We start from the raw sequence: 19134 nt of genomic DNA, 5'->3' as shown, positions 1-19134 counted from the left end.
TTGTCTTTAGGATACCCTTATTCTTCATGATCTAGTCTAATACTGTCATTGCCTTCTTCCCTATGATTAATCTCTTCTTTACTTCTCTAGCACTCTGTCCCTTTTAATCTATTATTGAATTCAAGGGAACAAAGCTATCTGCCACCTTTGCTGCTCCATCGACAACTATAAATTTACTAACATGCTGGTTGACATGACATTCCACTCCTTAATATTTTCACTTCCCATTCTTACTTGCATACAGAAATAAAAACACAATAAATAAATATTAAAAATATTACTCTCTCAGATCCTTTACACACAGCAGTCAGTAGTAATGATTGAGTGGGGGAGAAAATGCCCAGGTAGAACTGGCTTCTGGGATTGTCTTTGCCTGACTTCCTTTTTAGCCATTATTCCTATTTTTAAGTATACAGCAGCATACTGGGTTATAAGCTGGTTTACTTGGGGTAGAGTAGTGTTTCTCAATCTTGGCAACTTTAAGATGTTTGGACTTTAACTCCCAGAATTCTCCATGCTGGCTGGGGAATTCTGGGAGTTGAAGACCACACATCTTAAAGTTGCCAAGGATAAGAAACACTGGTGTAGAGTATGAAGAGATAACAATTATCTTCTATATTACAAAGGATTTTTCAGAGTAAGCAGAAGTTCTGAAACTGTGGACAGCATGGTACAATCAGGCACTCTTTAAGACCATGGTGAAAATGAAAAATGAAATTCCTGAAGGCTTGTTCCAGAAGAATCTACAGTAAATGTCAAGTTAAAATGCTGCAGGGACATAGTACCCATCTGTGTGCATCTTGTTTTTTGTTTTTGTTTGATCAGAAGAGTAAAAAATCCACATGTACACAAAACAGTGTCCACTATTAATAAATATTCTGCAGTAATATTGATCATAAAAAGTATTTTAGCTGCTTTTCCAATAGATAAATCTCATATTTGGAAGAAGACATACAACTGAATAAGTTATGATTAGGATTCAGATCCTGAATATAGTTAAATTAACATCTATAACAAGCATACTTTTCTTCTTTTTCTTTTTTTAAAAAAAACCTTTTTACTAAATGCAAACATATGAGTAAACATTTCTCAGTTCATAACATTAAATAATAATGAGGCTTAATATTTCAATAACACCTTCCTTTAAAACTGCCCAAGAAAACATCAGTTAAATTACTTTCCTAGCCCCCTGTGATGCAGATTCATAGAGAAGTTATGCTCTGAGATGCAAACATAAAAACGCTCCACTGAGAAAAATACAGCCAGATCATACTGTGGGAAAAGCTATAAAACAGTGTGACCTTGAGAAGTGACTCAAGTCTAAATTCTAAATATGTCCACATCTTTTTATCATTACTTGCAGTTATTTGTTACTGACACATTCACCTGTATGTAGTTGAAAAGACAGGTGTTTTCAGGATCCAGCCAGTCACATGGACATGGTATACCAAAGATAGATAGATAGATAGATAGAGATAGAGATAGAGATAGAGATAGAGAGATAGATAGATAGATAGATAGATAGATAGATAGATAGATAGATAGATAGGATATAGATAGATAGACAGACAGACAGATAGACAGATAGATAGAGATAGAGATAGATAGATAGGAGATAGTTAGATAGACAGACAGACAGAGATAGAGATAGAGATAGATAGATAGATAGGATATAGATAGATAGATAGATAGATAGATAGATAGATAGATAGATAGATAGATAGATAGATAGTCCAGCCTTGTGCTCTTTAAATGTGTTGATAGTTCTCTCAATCCATAGTCAATGTGGTCTTTGGGACTGGATCTTACCTGAGGACAACAGACCAATGCATTTGTTAACAATAGTTGCAATCAGGTTCTACGCATGCAAGGACAAAGGAAATGAACACTACCAGCTTTGAAAACAATATACACACATCTATACACACGCTCCAAATATATATGATCTGAAAAAAATTCAGTGACATTGGAAAGGTGAGATGGAAGGCAAACTTTTAACAACAAGCCATTGTTTATTTAATCAAGCAGCAAAAAACTAACGACTGAAACATTCTTCCTGTAGATTTTTTAAATTCCCTCTCCTCACCATGGAATTTGAGGCAGTTACAAGGCTATCTAAGTAATAGATACAATACAAAAAAAGCAGGACTGGATTAGTAAAGGGACAGCAGGTTCTGAGATAAAGAACGAGGGGTAAAATCAAATAGCACAGTCATCGCAATCTGATTAAACACTACTGTCATGGAAACAGTACAGAACTTACTTCTGGGCTGTGACATCAACTACAGAATTCTACTGAGATGCTTTGCTGCAACCCGGGTGCTGCCTGCAGCTAGTTTGCCATCCGAAACAAGACTCTGGGGAAAGAGGCATTGTCAATTGTCGACTCTGCAGAAGTTGGTTTCAGAAAGCCTTTCTGCTCTTGGTGCCCTCCATGTGAGTTCAAATCACAACTATCAGAATTTTTACTTTTTATATTTTTGATTCTCAGCATTATAGTCCCATCATATCTGGGTTCTGCAGCAAGTCTTTCAGAGGATGAAAATAAAGTGCAGCGGCTTTTAAAGCTTCAGTGGGATGATTCAGCCAGAAGATTCAAACAGTGAAGTAGCTCTGTGAACTGAGGCAGAGCTTTTACTTGCCAGATTGGAACAGCCGTGCTGCTTCACTGTTGCTGCTCTTCTGGCCCTCAAGGTCTTCTGCCCCAGATCTCCCCTTCATAACAAGGCAGAATGGCACATCACCTCTGATGCTCCACTTACAAATTGTGTTGCAATGAATGGTTGAAACGAAGCAAGGTGGCTTGTGCCCGCTACCCTTGACATGATGTATTATTCAAAATTTAATTGCAAAAACAAACGGGGAGTCTGTGTCTGCAGAAGTAACCCTGATGAAACTGTCCATATGGTTTAAGAGTCCCTGATCTGTGCATGCACTTTTTACCCAGGTTTGTACCACAAGAATACGCAAGAAGCCACCCACCAGCTCTTGCCTTTGTGGCAGCATCACATGATCCAGTGGGTGCCCATTTATCCCCTCCATTGACCCAAATCATCGGCAGGTCTCTGTCTTACTGATGCCTCCCTATGGCCCTTCGCCACAGAAAACTTTCCATCATCTTTAAAATAGCAGTTGGTCCCAGGAAGAGTAGCAATAATTTTTTTGCCATGCTCTTTTTTTTAATCAGTGGAACAAAGCAGGCATTTCTGGCTCTTGGAATTTTTCGTTTGCTAAGGCAGGCCAGGAAACTACCTGGCACTTTTTATGCTCAAGGGTCAGCCCTTCAAGGCAGACCAGACTGTGGAGGCCAACACTACTTTTATGATAAGGTTATAGTAACAGACCCTTGCAAGACTGAATACGCTTCCTCCTTTTATCTTCATGAGAACTAGGGAGGGCCATGTCTGAGATGTTTTCTCAGGTTACAGTTCTGACCTGGACTCAGGTTTCTTTTATCTGACTGTTGTCTTGGTAGTGGCTCTTCCTCCTGTTCCTCAAGGAGGATTATTACATCAAAGAACAAAGCTGCTTTGCAATTACATCCCACAGATTTCAAATCTTCGGCCACTGAATATGATCAGGAACTGCTAGCGATATGGCTGGTTTAGGCCCCAAGTCTGAATGGAAACAAAGCAGGATCCAGGCAGCCCAGTAGGTCATGCCAGTTGGGTCTATAGAAGTGATTTAAATCCATTCACCTGCCCGCTTGGTGATTTACTGGAAGGTAGTGATAGAACAGCATTATAAAAGAAGGCCTGAAATTCACACTCTCTCTTAGCCATGAAACAGACTGGTTAAATTTTGAACAGCCGTTACATGCTCTGCAATAGCCGGCATCATCATGAGCATTAAATGGGGTGGGAGGGACCACATACTGGAATAAACACAAATAGTTAACTTTGGGATCTTTACTGCAATAAATCCTTCATGTTCCTGTCTTTTCCTTAGTATTTAAACTCCAGGAATTGCCATTAAGTCCAAATTAATATACTGCAAAGCAATACAGGGCAAGAAACCTAGTCAGGTAATGAAACAGCTGCAAGCAAACAACCAAGTTCAGAGAGCAGCAAGGACTCCACAGTTTAACCTTGAGCTCCAGATACTCGATTCTATTGGAATAACTTAGATTGGCCCCTACCCTTCTGGCCTTTAGCCTGAAGACATGGCTTGGGGGTCTGGCGGTAGTGGTGAGCTTTTCCAGCATTTATACTGAATGGGATGTGTCATTTGTATTTACCTACTGACTGTGATTAAGTTTTGTGTTTCACTGAGTTTTAAATTGTGGTTTTAGTATGGTTGTATGTTTGTTGTTTTTATTTACATATTTTACTGTTCTTGCTGCTGTTTTTAATTGTTGTGAGCCACCCAGAGTCATATATGTGAGGTGGGCGGCTTTACAAATTGAATAAATAAATAAAAAGTGGAAATAAAATAATAATGGAATTATGTCATTAATTGGAAATATCTCTTTCTGTTTCTTTTAGCAGGGAGGGAAAGGGAAAGACAAGAGAAGCAGCTGTCAGCAAGTCTTGTTGATATCTGTGTTGTACCAGAACAACTATTAGGTTGAGGGAGAAAACAGAAGTAAAAGTAGTAGTCAAGCTGATCTTGTAAATGTAATGACTGTTTGAGATCTGATGCCAACCCTGGTGTGGATTAATCAGATGCTCAGAAGGAACTCCTTGACTTCCGTACTGCATGCTATGAATTGACATTTATGGAAGACTCTTAAGAAATACACTGAATTGGATCTAGATTTAATCATCTTAGACCCTTGAAAGCAATAATATCTAAATTTGTTTTCAGTTCTGAAGATTTCCATGCTCTGTTCTCAGTGTAATAAAACCTAGATGTAGCATCGTTAAAGAGTGTAATCTTAGAAATAATAAATACATTTTATTTATTTATTTATTTATCAATTTTTTTTATCGCCGCCCATCTCCCCCAGATGGGGGACCCTGGGTGGTTCACAGTAAAAAGAAACTTAAATGAGTACATTTTATGTACTTGTCACAAACACTAATTTCACTTGACTTTTAAAAGATCCTTGGAGATCACTTTAAGCCTAACTGGATAAAAAAAGTTATTGGCAAGCTTCCTAGGATTCATGTTGGAGAGTCTTTGCCCATTAGGTTTTGATAATGCCAAAAGTATTTGAGATATTGATTTTTAAATCAATCTAAGTCTGGTTGCAGCCTTGCAGCATGTACGGCAGGGAGGGAGGGAGGTGTTGTTTATTCGTTCAGTCGCTTCCGACTCTTTGCGACTTCATGGACCAGCCCACACCAGAGCTTCCTGTCGGTCGTCAACACCCCCAGCTCCCCCAGGGACAAGTCCGTCACCTCTAGAATATCATCCATCCATCTTGCCCTTGGTCGGCCCCTCTTCCTTTTGCCTTCCACTTTCCCCAGCATCATCATCTTCTCCAGGGTGTCCTGTCTTCTCATTATACTACTAATACTACTAATAATATATTAAACTTGTATACTGGCCAAGTCTCAATGACTCTGGGCGGTTTCTTCTTTTTAAAAAAATATTTTTTATTAAAGAATTGCTAAAAGATAATACAAACTGAAATCAGAAGAAATAGAAAAGAATGAAAAAGAAGGAATACACAGTGCAAAAGAAGAAGAAGAAGGAGAAAAAAGAGAAAAGGAGAAAAAAAGAAAAAAGAGAAAAGGAGAAAAAAAGAAAAAAAGAGAAAAAGAAAAAAAGAATATTTAAAGAAGCAGCTCCTGATCTTCCTTGCAACAAGCACAGGCAGATTAATAGTTCCCCACACACTATGAGATTACACACATGGTTCAGTTCTTCCCATAACACCCTTACCCATTCACAAATCCAAAAATCATTGCCATTTCTGTCCAAATGTCAGCAAAATGCCCATAAAATGTTTCCAGAACTTTATAAAAATATTCCATATTTTAGCCCTGATCAAATAAGCCAATTTTATATTCCTTTCTTATGCTTCTAACAATCTTAATCTGTAGTTCATCAAGTTGCTATCAGAGGATTGAATCTCCATACAGACTTTCTTTCTCCCATATCAAAGATTTTTTCCAAGGTTTTAGAAACCCTCTTTTGTAAATCCAAAAATAAGTCCTTGCCCAGGTCCTTTTTCAACTCTTTATTTGTCGTTTGTGTTTCCACTCTGTCATCTCTGTCTTATAATCCTCAATTTCTTATTTTCCAGTATTTCTCCATGAACTAGGATCTGTATCCCCTCTTCATCCTATCCATAAATTCTTTCATATTTTTGTCTGTCACTTCTTCTTTATAATCTTCAAAAAAATACAATTGGTTATAAATTTCTTTCTCAGTTCTTCAAAAATTCTTTGAAGTGTCTCAAGTGTCATATCTTTATTTGTCGTTTTGCAGATTTCACTTTTCTTTTTCCTGCCTGGAACTTTGGTCCCCTCTAGTGGCCCATTTCTATATCCATGAAATCTCAGGTTTCACTATTGCTTTGTTTGCAACCTTCAGCCAATGATCTCTTTCCTGGTAGACTAAACAATTTGTATTCCCACAGAAATATTGTTTTGTTTACTCAATTTTTCAAAATTCTTAGCAAAAGTCCTAATATTCCAAATTTGTCTGGTCCCTTAATCCATTTAAAACTTTATTAAATTAAAGTCTTATTCAGATTTTTACCATTTATTTTATATTCTTTAAGTTCTTTAAACTGGTGGTCAACTTTTCTTCTATTTTGGGATGAATTTTTACTCACTAGATAGTTTCTCAAACTTGTTGTTTGGAAGACCTCTTTTAACTGTAAAATAACTGTAATTCCAAAGGTAATTTTGAAAATGAGTGTCCTTAGAGGCTCCCTGCAGTTGAGAGCTTAATGAATTTCCTCGTCTCCTGGCACTTAGACCCATGGGATGACTGCTATCCTGTGGTCTCCTCATGAGGAGCAGCCGTCCAGAGGACAAGCGGGCAATCTCTTGTCCTCTTATTATCTGGAGGGGTTCCATTGGGCCAAGCTTGCTGTAGGTCCATCAGTCATCACTGTGTCATTGTCTCTGCTCTTTTGGAGATGTCTAGTTCATCTTTTTTCCTCATCTAGAAGTCCTAATTCTGGGCAGTTTCAAGTAGGTATACGTGAGCCTCCTACATTTCATCTATCACAGTCCTGAATTTTCACAGGGCCTTTACTTTGGCCAAGCTAGATGCATTGCCTTCTGTCATCCTGTTGGGGTACTACAAAAATATTTCCCTCCCTCACTGATTAAATCTTTCTCAGAACAGCTGAGAACACTCCCCATGGTTCACGGAAGAGCTGAGGGTTCTGAAGAGGATTAAGAGATGCCTAGAGTGCCGCTGGAGAAAGACGAAGACTGAACCTGACTGGACACAAGCTAGAGCCGCAATCAAGGCCTACCTTGTGGTGGTAAGAGTGGCGAAATGTCAGTATTTCTCCGCTCTTATTGCATCTGCAGAATGCCACCCAGCGGCCCTGTTTAGGATCACCCAATCCCTGCTGGGGGAAGGGGACCCAGAAAATCATCTACAGGGCCGTGCTGAGGAGTTTTTGGAGCATCTGCAGGATAAAATCGCTTGGATTCGCTCTATGTTGGACTCCAAGCGTGGGATGGAGTCTGGGGAGATGCCTGGGGAGCATACTTACCCAGTTATCTAGGAACAGTTTGATCCTCTTGGGCCTGAGGAAGTGGGCAAGATCCTCCAGACTGTAAATGCCACCACCTGTCAATTAGATCCATGCCCCTCCTGGCTGGTGAAGGCAGCTCGGGAGGTGACGTGTGGTTGGGCCCAGTCGATGGTAAATACATCCTTGTGGGAGGGGGTGTTTCCAGCGGCCTTTAAGGAGGTGTTGGTATGCCCCCTCCTCAAGAAACCATTGCTGGACCCTACCATGCTGGATAATTTTCGTCCAGTCTCCCACCTCCCCTTTATGGGGAAGGTGGTTGAGAAGGTGGTGGCACTGCAGCTCCAGAGGATCCTGGAGGAAGCAGGTTATCTAGACCCCGTTCAGTCAGGTTTCAGGCCTGGATATGGGACAGAAACAGCATTGGTCGCACTTACGGATGATCTCTGGTGGGAGCGGGATGGAGGCAGTACATCCATCCTTGCTCTCCTTGACTTCTCAGTGGCTTTCAATACTATCGACCATGGTATCCTTTTGGGGCGGCTCAGGGAGCTGGGGGTGGGTGGCATAGTCTTATGCTGGTTCACCTCCTTCCTCCAGGGCCGGTCCCAGTCGGTGTTAATAGGGGAGGAGAGATCGGGCTCACGGCCCCTCCTTTGTGGGGTGCCACAGGGGTTGGTACTCTCTCCTCTCCTTTTTAACATCTACATGAAACCACTGGGTGAGATCATCCATCTCCATGGGATGAGGTATCATCAATATGCTGATGATACTGTTATACATCTCCATCCTGGGGGAAGTAACTGATGCTGTGACTGCCCTCTCCAGGTGCCTGGGGGCTGTGGGGGCCTGGATGGGGAACAACAGTCTTCAGCTGAACCCTGGTAAGATGGAGTGACTGTGGGTTAACAGCCCCTCTGCTCCTAGGAATTTACCATCTTTAATCTTGGATGGGGTTGCACTGCCCCAGACAGACCCGGTGCGTAACTTGGGGGGTCCTCTTTCCTGCTTGTGTTATGCACCAGTTACGCCCCTTCCTGGAGTGAGAGGCCCTTCAAACGGTCACTCATGCCCTGGTCATCTCCCATATAGACTACTGTCATGCACTGTACATGGGGCTATCCTTGAAGAGTTTCCAGAAGTTACAGCTGGTCCAAAATGCAGCTGCGTGGGCAATTTTGGGTGCTTCAATATCAGCACATATTACCCCATTGCTGCGTGAGCTGCATTGGGTGCCAGTTTGCTTCTGGGTCCAATTCAAGTTGTTGGTTATCACCTTTAAAGCCCTACATGGCATGGGTCCAGGTTACCTAAGGGACCATCTCATCCCCCTTACATCAACCCGTCCCACCCGCTCATGCACAGTGGGCATGCTGCGGACCCCGTCTGCAAGAGAACTCCATCTGGCGGGGTCCAGGAGGCGGGCCTTCTCTGCAGCAGCTCCTGCCCTTTGGAACATCCTCCCCCCGGAAGTGAGGCTAGCTTCCTCTCTTTTGGACTTCAGGAAACGATTGAAGACCTGGCTTTGTCACCATGCCTGGAGTGGGGAGAGGAAGAGCCACTCTTGGGGTTGGTTGACTCCCTGGTCCTGCCGAGGCCGGTCTTGTTCCCCTTTGGGTGGTATTAGATTTGCCATTGGATCTCATTACATTTTATATTTATTTATTGATATTGATATTTATGGATTAAGGATATTATATATGATTTTACTGAATTTTAAACTGTTTTATTGTGAACCGCCCAGAGTCCCCCATATGTGGGAGATGGGCAGTGATAAAAAATATGATAAATAAAATAATAAATAAATAAAATAAACAGCTCAGTGAAGCCCTAGAGCGACATGTTCTTTCATGGGTCACTACAGAAAATTCAATGAAATTTCATTTCTCCTATCCTGAAGAAATTTCCTGAATAGAGCATGTCTTCATTTGTCTCTTCTGTCTGACCATTGCTTGGGTATAACCTAGGTTTCCAAATTCTGTCCCCATATATATAGTATCTTCTCTCTTGGGTCTGGAAAATGTGTATTAATTTTCTTTCTTTTAAGTTTTATACACCTCTGCTTTTATCTTTGTTTTTTCCAGACTACCAGCTTTATGGCTGTAATAAAGATTTGATTAAAGAGAAATGAGGGACATTTGGAACAGAAAAAAATAGATGCAATCACTAGGTTACATAAGCCCTAATTTACATAAATCCAACTTCATTGTTTCTTCATGCGCAAAAGGGGGATGGCGTGTTTATGCATGCTTGGGATGTGATCCAACGTGCACAAAAATTGGTTTATACCAGAATTCCTGGAAGAGAAGCTTTGTATAACCTGGAAACTGCCTGTAATGAGATATTATTGAAACTTTAAGTTGTTTGTTAATAAGGTGGGTGTCTGAATGATACCAACTTTTGTATGGATAATATGGAATCTTTTTCAGTGAGGATTAAATAATGGTACTGTACAATTCTACGTACTAATATCAAAGAAAGGAGACGTAACATTAATTTCACATGCCAGCACAAGAATGCTTAATAGCATCCAAAGCAGATTAGAGTCCTTCCTTGGAAAGGGAGATATCAGATTTTCAAGCTAGGTTTAGAAGAGGCTGAGGAAGAAGAGACATTATTACTAATGTACACTGGATAATTGAGAAAGCCAAAGAACACCAACAAGAAGTCAGTACGTGCTTCGTTAATTATAGAAACACCAGTTGTGTCAACCATATCAAGCTGTGGCATGTGCTTAGGAAAATGGGAATTCCAGAACAACTCAGCAAAACCTACACACAAGTCAAGGAGCTACAGTCTGGAAGGAACAGACTGGCTGCAGTTGGCAAAGAAATGAAACAAAGCTTATTTTTCAAGCCCTCTTTATTCATCCTATATGATGAACATATTACTGAGGGAAGCAGATTTGGAAGATGAGCGTGGTTTTAAAATTGGAGGGAGAAACATCAATAACTTGCACTATGTTGATGACACTACTCTGACAGCTGAAAAAGCAAATTATCTGGAAGCTCTAGTAATGAAAATCAAGGGATACAGTGAAAAAATGCGACAAAGATTAAATATAAAGAAGGCCAAAGTAATGCCAACAGGTACAATGGGTACAGCAACCAGCCTTAGAACTGACAATGAAGATATTGAAGTGGTGGATGATTCCTGCCTTTTAGAATCAATTTTCAACCATAAAGGAACCAGCAGTAAAGAAATATACTCCAGACTAGTACTTGGTAGAGGAATAAGTAGAAAAAGCCTTGCAAAAGATATTCAGACGCCATGATGTGTCTACACCTACAAAGATCAGAATCATTCAGACAATGACTGTCTCTGTGACACTCTATGGAAGTGAAAGCTGGACTTTGAGGAAGCAGGATAGAAAGAGTATTGCTGCTTTAAATTATTTCTTTTTTAGATCAAGCAAGGTAAAGTGGGTGCCATAATATTTAAATTTCTGGTCCCAAATATTCAGTATTTGATTTTTTTATGAATTGAAATGGCTTTACCACAATAAATGAAGCCTTTTCTGTTCTCTCTCTCTTCCTCCTCCTCCTCTATCTAATCAATATAGGCAGTAGTTGTTGCAGTATACATTTTAAAGAAAAATATAAACCTACAAATGCATGAATTTCTGGAGGGAACCCGTTTTCTATCTTAATAAACAATTGGCCCCAAGAAGAATACCTCCTCAGCATTATTATAAAGGCAGTAGAAAAGTATATACGTCCAAATGGTTTAAATAAGGAGAAGGGTCATCAGCTGTCACGTACATGGTGGTTCGTGATTGGATGTGGGCAAGCAGTATCATTTGTTGCCAAGTTCAGTTTCAGGTCTGCTCTGAAGAAGCCAGCAGTGGGGCTAGTGAGAAGTGTCAGCACGTATTTATTGTCTCATGCAGACTTACCTAGAAGTCATTTTGCCAATAAATAGATGTGAAAAACTGTTCTCTCTTTCCCTCTCTACTTTAATTGCCACATGGAAAGATAAATAGTGTGAGATGGAATGTTGATTGGCTCCACTTTTGCTACAGGTCCAAAGGGAGAGGGGAAAAGATGATTCTTTCCCTTCATCTTGGATAAAGTTTATAAAGCATTATTGCACTGACCTGCCAGTAATACAGATAGTAGCTTGCGTGATGAAGATGAAATCACTGCATTTTCTTAGTCCCTGCTCAGTTTTTTTCCTATCAAAATCTGTTTCCCACTTATCTACAGAGACATTCCACAAAGTCTGTGTTGTCTTGCTTGATGAACCATTGTCCAAAACTCCTGGGAGATCAAAGAAAACAAACTTTGGGGGGGAGGGGGAGCAGAATTACCCAGGTGCCTTTCAGAGCTTAGTCAACGCATTTCTTTTTACCTAGTATTCATAGTTAAATTGCATTATACTAATAAGAGAAACTACATTTCATCTTTCTTGAGCCAGGTGCTTGCTGTCTTAAGCAGAAAGAAAAGCGCTAAGGTTTCTTTTGAAGTCTCTCCTTTAATCTCTTTGCTCTTCAGAGAGTTGATCTATTTTCTTTTACGTCCAATAGTGCAAGTCATGATTTTTTTTTTAAATAGGGATATCACCAATAAACTGATTCAGGCTACATATTATAAGACAATGACTTCAGGCTCTGTGTCTATATTGTATGTGGATCACACTATCATTTCAGTTTTAATTAAAGGATTATGGTAATAAGTCTTATTCAGAATGGCAGTACAGATCAGCTGCTATCTCTTCTTCCAAATTATTTTCCCTAGAGGCATTTCATTTGTCTTGGTTATATACATATGTTCTATTTAGCATTTCTAGTAGTAAAAAACCTCACCCCCTACCCCCACCCCAGAAAATATAGCTATGATTTTTTCAGAAGCCATGAGCAAAACGTGATGCAGTTTGGTTTCTCCTTATCACACATAACAGAAAGTCCCAAGGTCCCTTTGGCCTATTCATTAGATTTCCTAGAGAATGTGTCAGGCAGCCATCTGTAATAAGCATAAATAATGAAGTTATATCTTAGTCTAGCAAGGAGCCATGCCTATTACTCTCCTCTCTGAAAACAACTGAACAGTTCAATCTATGTCCACTTTTTTGGGGCAAACACTCCAGTACGTTCAGTGTCTGTGCTTTCAAATACACACTAATAGGAATGAATGGTAGCAGTGCATTTTTTGTTTATTTTTTATTATTCAGAGAGCAAACACAAATAGACACAAAAAAGAAAAGAAAAAAGAAGAAAAAAATTGGTATTGATATACAAGAAAAAATAAACATAAACTAAAAATAAAAATAAATAAAAACATTAAGGAACTATCTGGTGACAAATCATACTCTTTTATCCCATTGTGCCCCAACTGGTAATTGTTGTCAATATATTGATAAGCATTAGGAATTGTTTCTGATTTCTATTTAAATCCTTTCATCTATGTTTTTCCTTGAAGCCATATTCTTAAGTATCTAAGTTTGCTATGTTGTGTGATATGCAATATAGAAGGGAGTCATTCTCATTTACTTTAGTTAAGCTTCTGTTGTGAATATATATTATTAATTTGCCATTTCTGCATATTCTTCAAGTTTAGTTTCCCAGTCTGATATAATCAGCAAAGTGTCTCTTTTCCAATGTCATGTCAGATTTATCCTTCCGGCCATCAACATGTATCTTAATAAATTATGATATATCTTGTTTATATGTTCTGGAACTATTCGCAGAAGACATTTTTGAGGTTTCAGTTAAAATTTTGCTTTAACATTTTTTTGTATCATATTGTGCATTTTTCCAGTACCTTTGAGACTTTTTTTTCAACATAACCACTAAATGTTCCTTCTTTATTATGACATTTCCATTTTGTTCATTTGCATTTACAAGAATATGTTAAATCACACTTCAAAAGCAAAGTGACTACTCTATGGACTATGGAATAAAGAAGGGTGGATATGTTTGGCTGCATCTGTAAAATAACATATACAACTTGGACTGAAACTGTCATGACAGTAACTGGAAATCACAACAGCCCCCCCCCCAATACATTGACCCCAGGCCTGGGACCAAAGCTAGATCTTAAGGGCCTTCCAGACCCCAGGAGAGAGGGCACCTATCTCTGGGGAAGATGTGGTTCCAGAGGGTGGGAACCATAACAGAGGAGGCATGCTTCCTCAGCTCCACAAGGTGACAACTTTTAATAGAGAGGACCTGGAGTGAACTCACTCGGCTGGAATGTACTGGGCAGGCAGAAACACTGCCTCCTTCAAGGCTGGCAGGACTACCCCTTCTCTCAGAGAGGCTGATACTACTGTATGAACCCATTCCTTAGTCACCTCCACGGCTATTTTAACAAAGGGCTACCCAACAAGTGGCCAGGACAACCCAACAGATAGCCAAACTAATAGACAGGAGGACTTTGTCCAGTTCCTTGAATTCAGCCCAGATAACTTCACAAGCTCAGATAACCTCATATCACAAGTGCCCCAGGTGACTTACTTGATCTTGCCCAGTTGAAGTACGACTCTGAGCGAAATCTGAGCAACTTTATCCACTAGATATCATGAATATTCCTCACTGCAGCCATGCAGATGATCCTGCAGCCAGCCCCCAACAAGGAGCAGATCACTCTAAACAGGGCTGCTTGGTAACTATTGGTGGATGCAATAAGGATGGAAAAATAATGAGGTTTTGCTGCCCTTATTGTCACAATGTAGGCCTGAATATGGGCTCCTATTTGTGTTCAGTTGGATTCACTCTGTCCTACTCCAGCAGTGCTCCAGGTATCACTTCTGCTGCTTTATCTCCCGGAGCTCCTTGGAAAACCAAGGAGCACCCCAGGATTAGAACACAGACTGTGTAGGAGCAATCTGGTCCAGGGCTTCAGCTACCTGCCTATTCCAGGCTGTAATCGAGGCCTTGGCCAAACTGCCTGAAAAGATCCTTGGGAAAGATCCCAAGCTCCTTCTGGAACCGAACATGGTCCATCAGTCACCTGGGGTGGGCCAACCTAACATACGTACATACATACATACAACAATCTTGAAGGGCCATTTGTTTTAACATTTATTCTCCATAAATTTACAGATTTTAGCCATTTATGTATATTGATCTTAATCTGGAATAAACAGTTTGAAATATTTATCTCTACCAAAAATGAAATCTTGCTTAGAATAATTATTCTGAGATATTTAAAGGAATTCAAACAATATCTAAGATTCATTTTTACAAGTTTCCATAGACCCTTTAGATCCAACTGGAAGTATTTTAGACTTATTCAGATTAAATGGAATTTATGAAAATATTATATTATATCTATACATTTTCATGAAGAACACTGATTATTATCAATAAAGCAAAAGTATTATTGGAATATAACAGCAGTTGGAGTTCTGTTCCAGCTACCTTACCCAAAATGCCTTTGCATTGTCTAATAAAACAGGGCAATGGTTCAAAATCAGGTTTAATACAAATGGAGAAAGCGGTTCTACATAACATCCTGATCAGTGAAAAAATAATTTAATTTTTGATAATCCTAACTAATGGGTTAGAATATTACATGTCAATTCAATCAAAGGAAAATATTCTTCTAAGGCATGCTCTGACAATTAAAATTAGCATACTGAAGGCCGTTTCTGAATCCAATGACATAACCATCACCAAATCCGAAGTATCTGATTGTGTGTCAACTATATCATTAATAGTCTTACATTAAGTGTGGCTTGTCACCCACTTATAAAACCAGATTGTGCTGGATGAAGTATTCATGGTAATATAGTTTGAAGTCTTCAAGTCAAAATTGCTGTCAACATTTCAGTGTCTGCACTTAACAAAGAAAGAGGGCAATCACTTGTATAACTCTGCAGGAAATTTATCCACATTTAGAATTACAGTTATGACAAAATAAATAACAGAAGAAGGGAAAGCTTTGTCAAAAGATATCAATATAAATCACCAACAATATGGCAGCAAGAAAGTTAATGAATATCTCATATCAATCTATAGGAAAGCTGTAGCATGAGCTAATTTCACTGATTTAATAGTATTCATTGTTCTTTTACAGAGACAATGGTTTAGCTAAATATACAGTTTGGTTCTGTGTACCTTTTATCTCTTTATTAAATTTATTTCATTCAAAAATGAATGAAGTCAAGTATGAAAATAAAAATGCTTATTTATCAAATTTAAATAATTGTGTTTTTGTCCTTTAAATACCTAACTGATATGATTTTCTTGGTTTTGTTTCAGTCTAGAAGCCAATATTTACCAATTTTCCCCACGCTCCCAGTAATCTTGTTTTATCCAGTTAATAGATATCCAGTGTCAACTGCATGAAGATGATTAAATTATATAGTATTATATAATTTGGATAAAAGTTGTCAGGCAAAATGATTCAAAGATTCCTTAAATTTATTTACATGTTCCAATTTTTATTTCTTCTTTCATGAGGAATAAGCAATCATTTTTTAAATAAGAACTTTATTAAAGTTTCAGAATATAGTTAAAATACAAAGTACAGGAAAGTTTGAAAAAAGAACTAAAAGAAAAAAGAAAAACTAAAAAGTGCAAGAATAGCAAGAAAAAATAAGGAGAAAGTGACTTCCAAACTTCTCCAACACAGATATAAATGCTTATTGTAATAACTTGATCCCTTACTCTTAATTAAACCTTAACTAACATTATTTCTATAGATAAATAACAATTTAATCATCAAAAGCCTAAATCAAAATTTCATTTTCTTTCAGTTATAAGCAAATAGTCCAAAAGTAGTTTCCAAGTAGAAACAAATCCAGTCACAATATTTTTGCTTATCAATGCAAGACTTTTGTACTCACAAAGATGGAAAGATGCACAAATTCCTACAATGGAAGAATGGATGGTGAAATTAATGGAGTTGGTGCAGATGGCAATAATCTGACCTCAAATATCAATTATTACATTTCTGCACTCCTGCAAACAAGGCATGTCTTAAAAACATGCCATACAGTTCCTAAGTTCACAGAATACTTATTTGGGTGTGTGTATATATATTCCTCAAACTAGAATCTTCTAGTAACATCTGGATACATAGAATTTTTTATTTTAAAGCAATTGACAACATAATTGGAGTATGAATAGAAACTGCAATCAACTTTATTTTCTAATTATCTATTCTATTAATATTGAGAAACTAAAAATAATCTACTCAAGAACAAGTCTTAAGAAGAGTAGACAGAAAGTACGGTATATTTTGACTGAGTGGATTCAGAAGTTGCTATACATGTACAAATTAAATTACAATAAATAGGCTTGTATCATTTGTCATGAGTGAGAACTGAATTTACTTGAAACTGTATTTCAGTCAATTAAAGGATCCAAAACTTGATTAAAATCTCCGTAATTATCTGATAAACTGGCAGACTAAAACAATAAATAAGACATCTATGTAAAATACCTGGATGACTTTTATTGGACTATTACTATTATTACTATTATTATTATTACTGTTTCTGATTATATACTGTGTGTGTGTGTGTATATAAATATATATATATATATATATATTCACTTATTTTTTGTTTCACAACAAATGTAGGAATATTATTAATCAGCTACTCCTCCCCTAACAGACTAATTATCACTAATTGACATATTCATCGCATAGATAGATAGATAGATGATAGAACACCTTTTTCCTGTGCGGGATATGAGTTTATTATAAAACCACAACTTCAGGTTTTATATTACCAAATTAACCAAAAATCTACAATCTACATCTTAGAAAGGCATCTAAGGCCTTTATCATACCACAAAACCACAGGATTTTATATATATATCTATATACATATTTCCAATATTCCTACAGGTCAAAGATAATTAAGAAAAAACTTGTTGATCCAAAGGTTCCTAATAGCTGAAAAGCAGATAACAAGCAATTTCCAAAAGTGATTAGAAAAGGAAGTATGAGAACCCAGTGTCCTTTCAAAGGCATCAACCATGGTTTAAGCAAGATGGCTATTCCCTTGTCTTACAGAGCTCTAAATCTGCTGAAGACTGCTATCTTGTGGTTTCCTCATGAGGAGCAACTCTCTGGAGCACTCTTCATTCCGCCACAGTCATCAGTGGAGCTGTCTTCAGTTCACCATTTCTTTGCTGGAAATTGAACAATATCTCAGGAATCTCTGAAGGACCAGAAGTCAAGATAACATTTTGCAGTTCCTCAGAGTTGTGAGGGTCAGTTTCAGCCGTTTTTATTATAGCCAGTCCTCCTTGTTAAGTTGGGAGGCTTTACTTTCTCTGATGCTGTGATTTGGAATCTGTAATTCATTCTCCCAAAAATCATTACTTAGGAGGTAATAACTGAAGTTGTTTACTTTCTAATTAATTTATTATTTATATTTATATTTAATTAATTTATAGAGCAGTCCAAAATTAGGCAATAATCTCCAAAATTTATGGGAAAGCAGAGATTGTAGATTAAGCAGTTCCTATTAAGAAACTCTTCAGCAAAGGATCGTTACCTTGTCATGGTGCTGGAGCTTGAGCACCTCAATGATGCCATGAGCTAAACCGTGAAGGGCCACCCAAGACGGGAAGGTCATGACAGAGAGGTCAGACTAAATGCGATCCCTGGGGAAGGTAATGGCAACCCACCCCAGTATTCTTGCCGTGAAAACTAAATGGATCAGTACAACCAGAGATATGCAGGTATACCATCAGAAGATGAGACCCCCAGGTCGGAAGATGGTCAAAATGCTACTGGGGAGGAACAGAAGACGAGTTCAACTAGCCCCAGAGGTGATGATGCAGCTAGCTCAAAGCCAAAAGGACGGCTAGCAGCCGATGGTGCTGGTGGTGAACGGCGAATCCAATGTTCTAAAGATCAACACACCATTGGAACCTGGAATGTAAGATCTATGAGCCAGGGCAAATTGGATGTGGTTATTGGTGAGATGTCAAGATAAAGATCGACATTTTGGGCGTCAGTGAACTGAAATGGACTGGAATGGGCCACTTCACATCAAATGACCACCAGATCTACTACTGTGGACAAGAGGACCACAGAAGAAATGGAGTAGCCTTCATAATTAATAATAAAGTGGCTAAAGCAGTGCTTGGATACAATCCAAAACATGATAGAATGATCTCAATTTGGATTCAGGGCAAGCCATCTAACATCACAGTGATCCAAATGTACGCCCCAACCACAGATGCTGAAGAAGCTGAAGTAGAGCAGTTCTATGAGGATCTGCAGCACCTACTGGACAACACACCTAAAAGAGATGTTATTTTCATCACAGGAGACTGGAATGCTAAGGTGGGCAGTCAAACTACACCTCGAATTACAGGTAAGCATGGCCTGGAAGAACAAAATGAAGCAGCACATAGGCTGATAGAATTTTGCCAAGACAACTCACTCTGCATAACAAACACTCTCTTCCAACAACCTAAGAGACGGCTTTATACATGGACTTCCCCAGATGGACAACACCAAAACCAGATTGACTACATCCTTTGCAGCCAAAGGTGGCGGACATCTATACAGTCAGGAAAAACAAGACCTGGAGCTGACTGTAGTTCAGATCACAAACTT

Source organism: Candoia aspera, chromosome 2, assembly GCF_035149785.1.
Source record: "Candoia aspera isolate rCanAsp1 chromosome 2, rCanAsp1.hap2, whole genome shotgun sequence".
In the NCBI taxonomy this organism is placed as follows: domain Eukaryota; kingdom Metazoa; phylum Chordata; class Lepidosauria; order Squamata; family Boidae; genus Candoia; species Candoia aspera.
The sequence above is the reverse complement of the archived record's forward strand: the minus strand, read 5'-3'. Positions refer to the sequence as shown.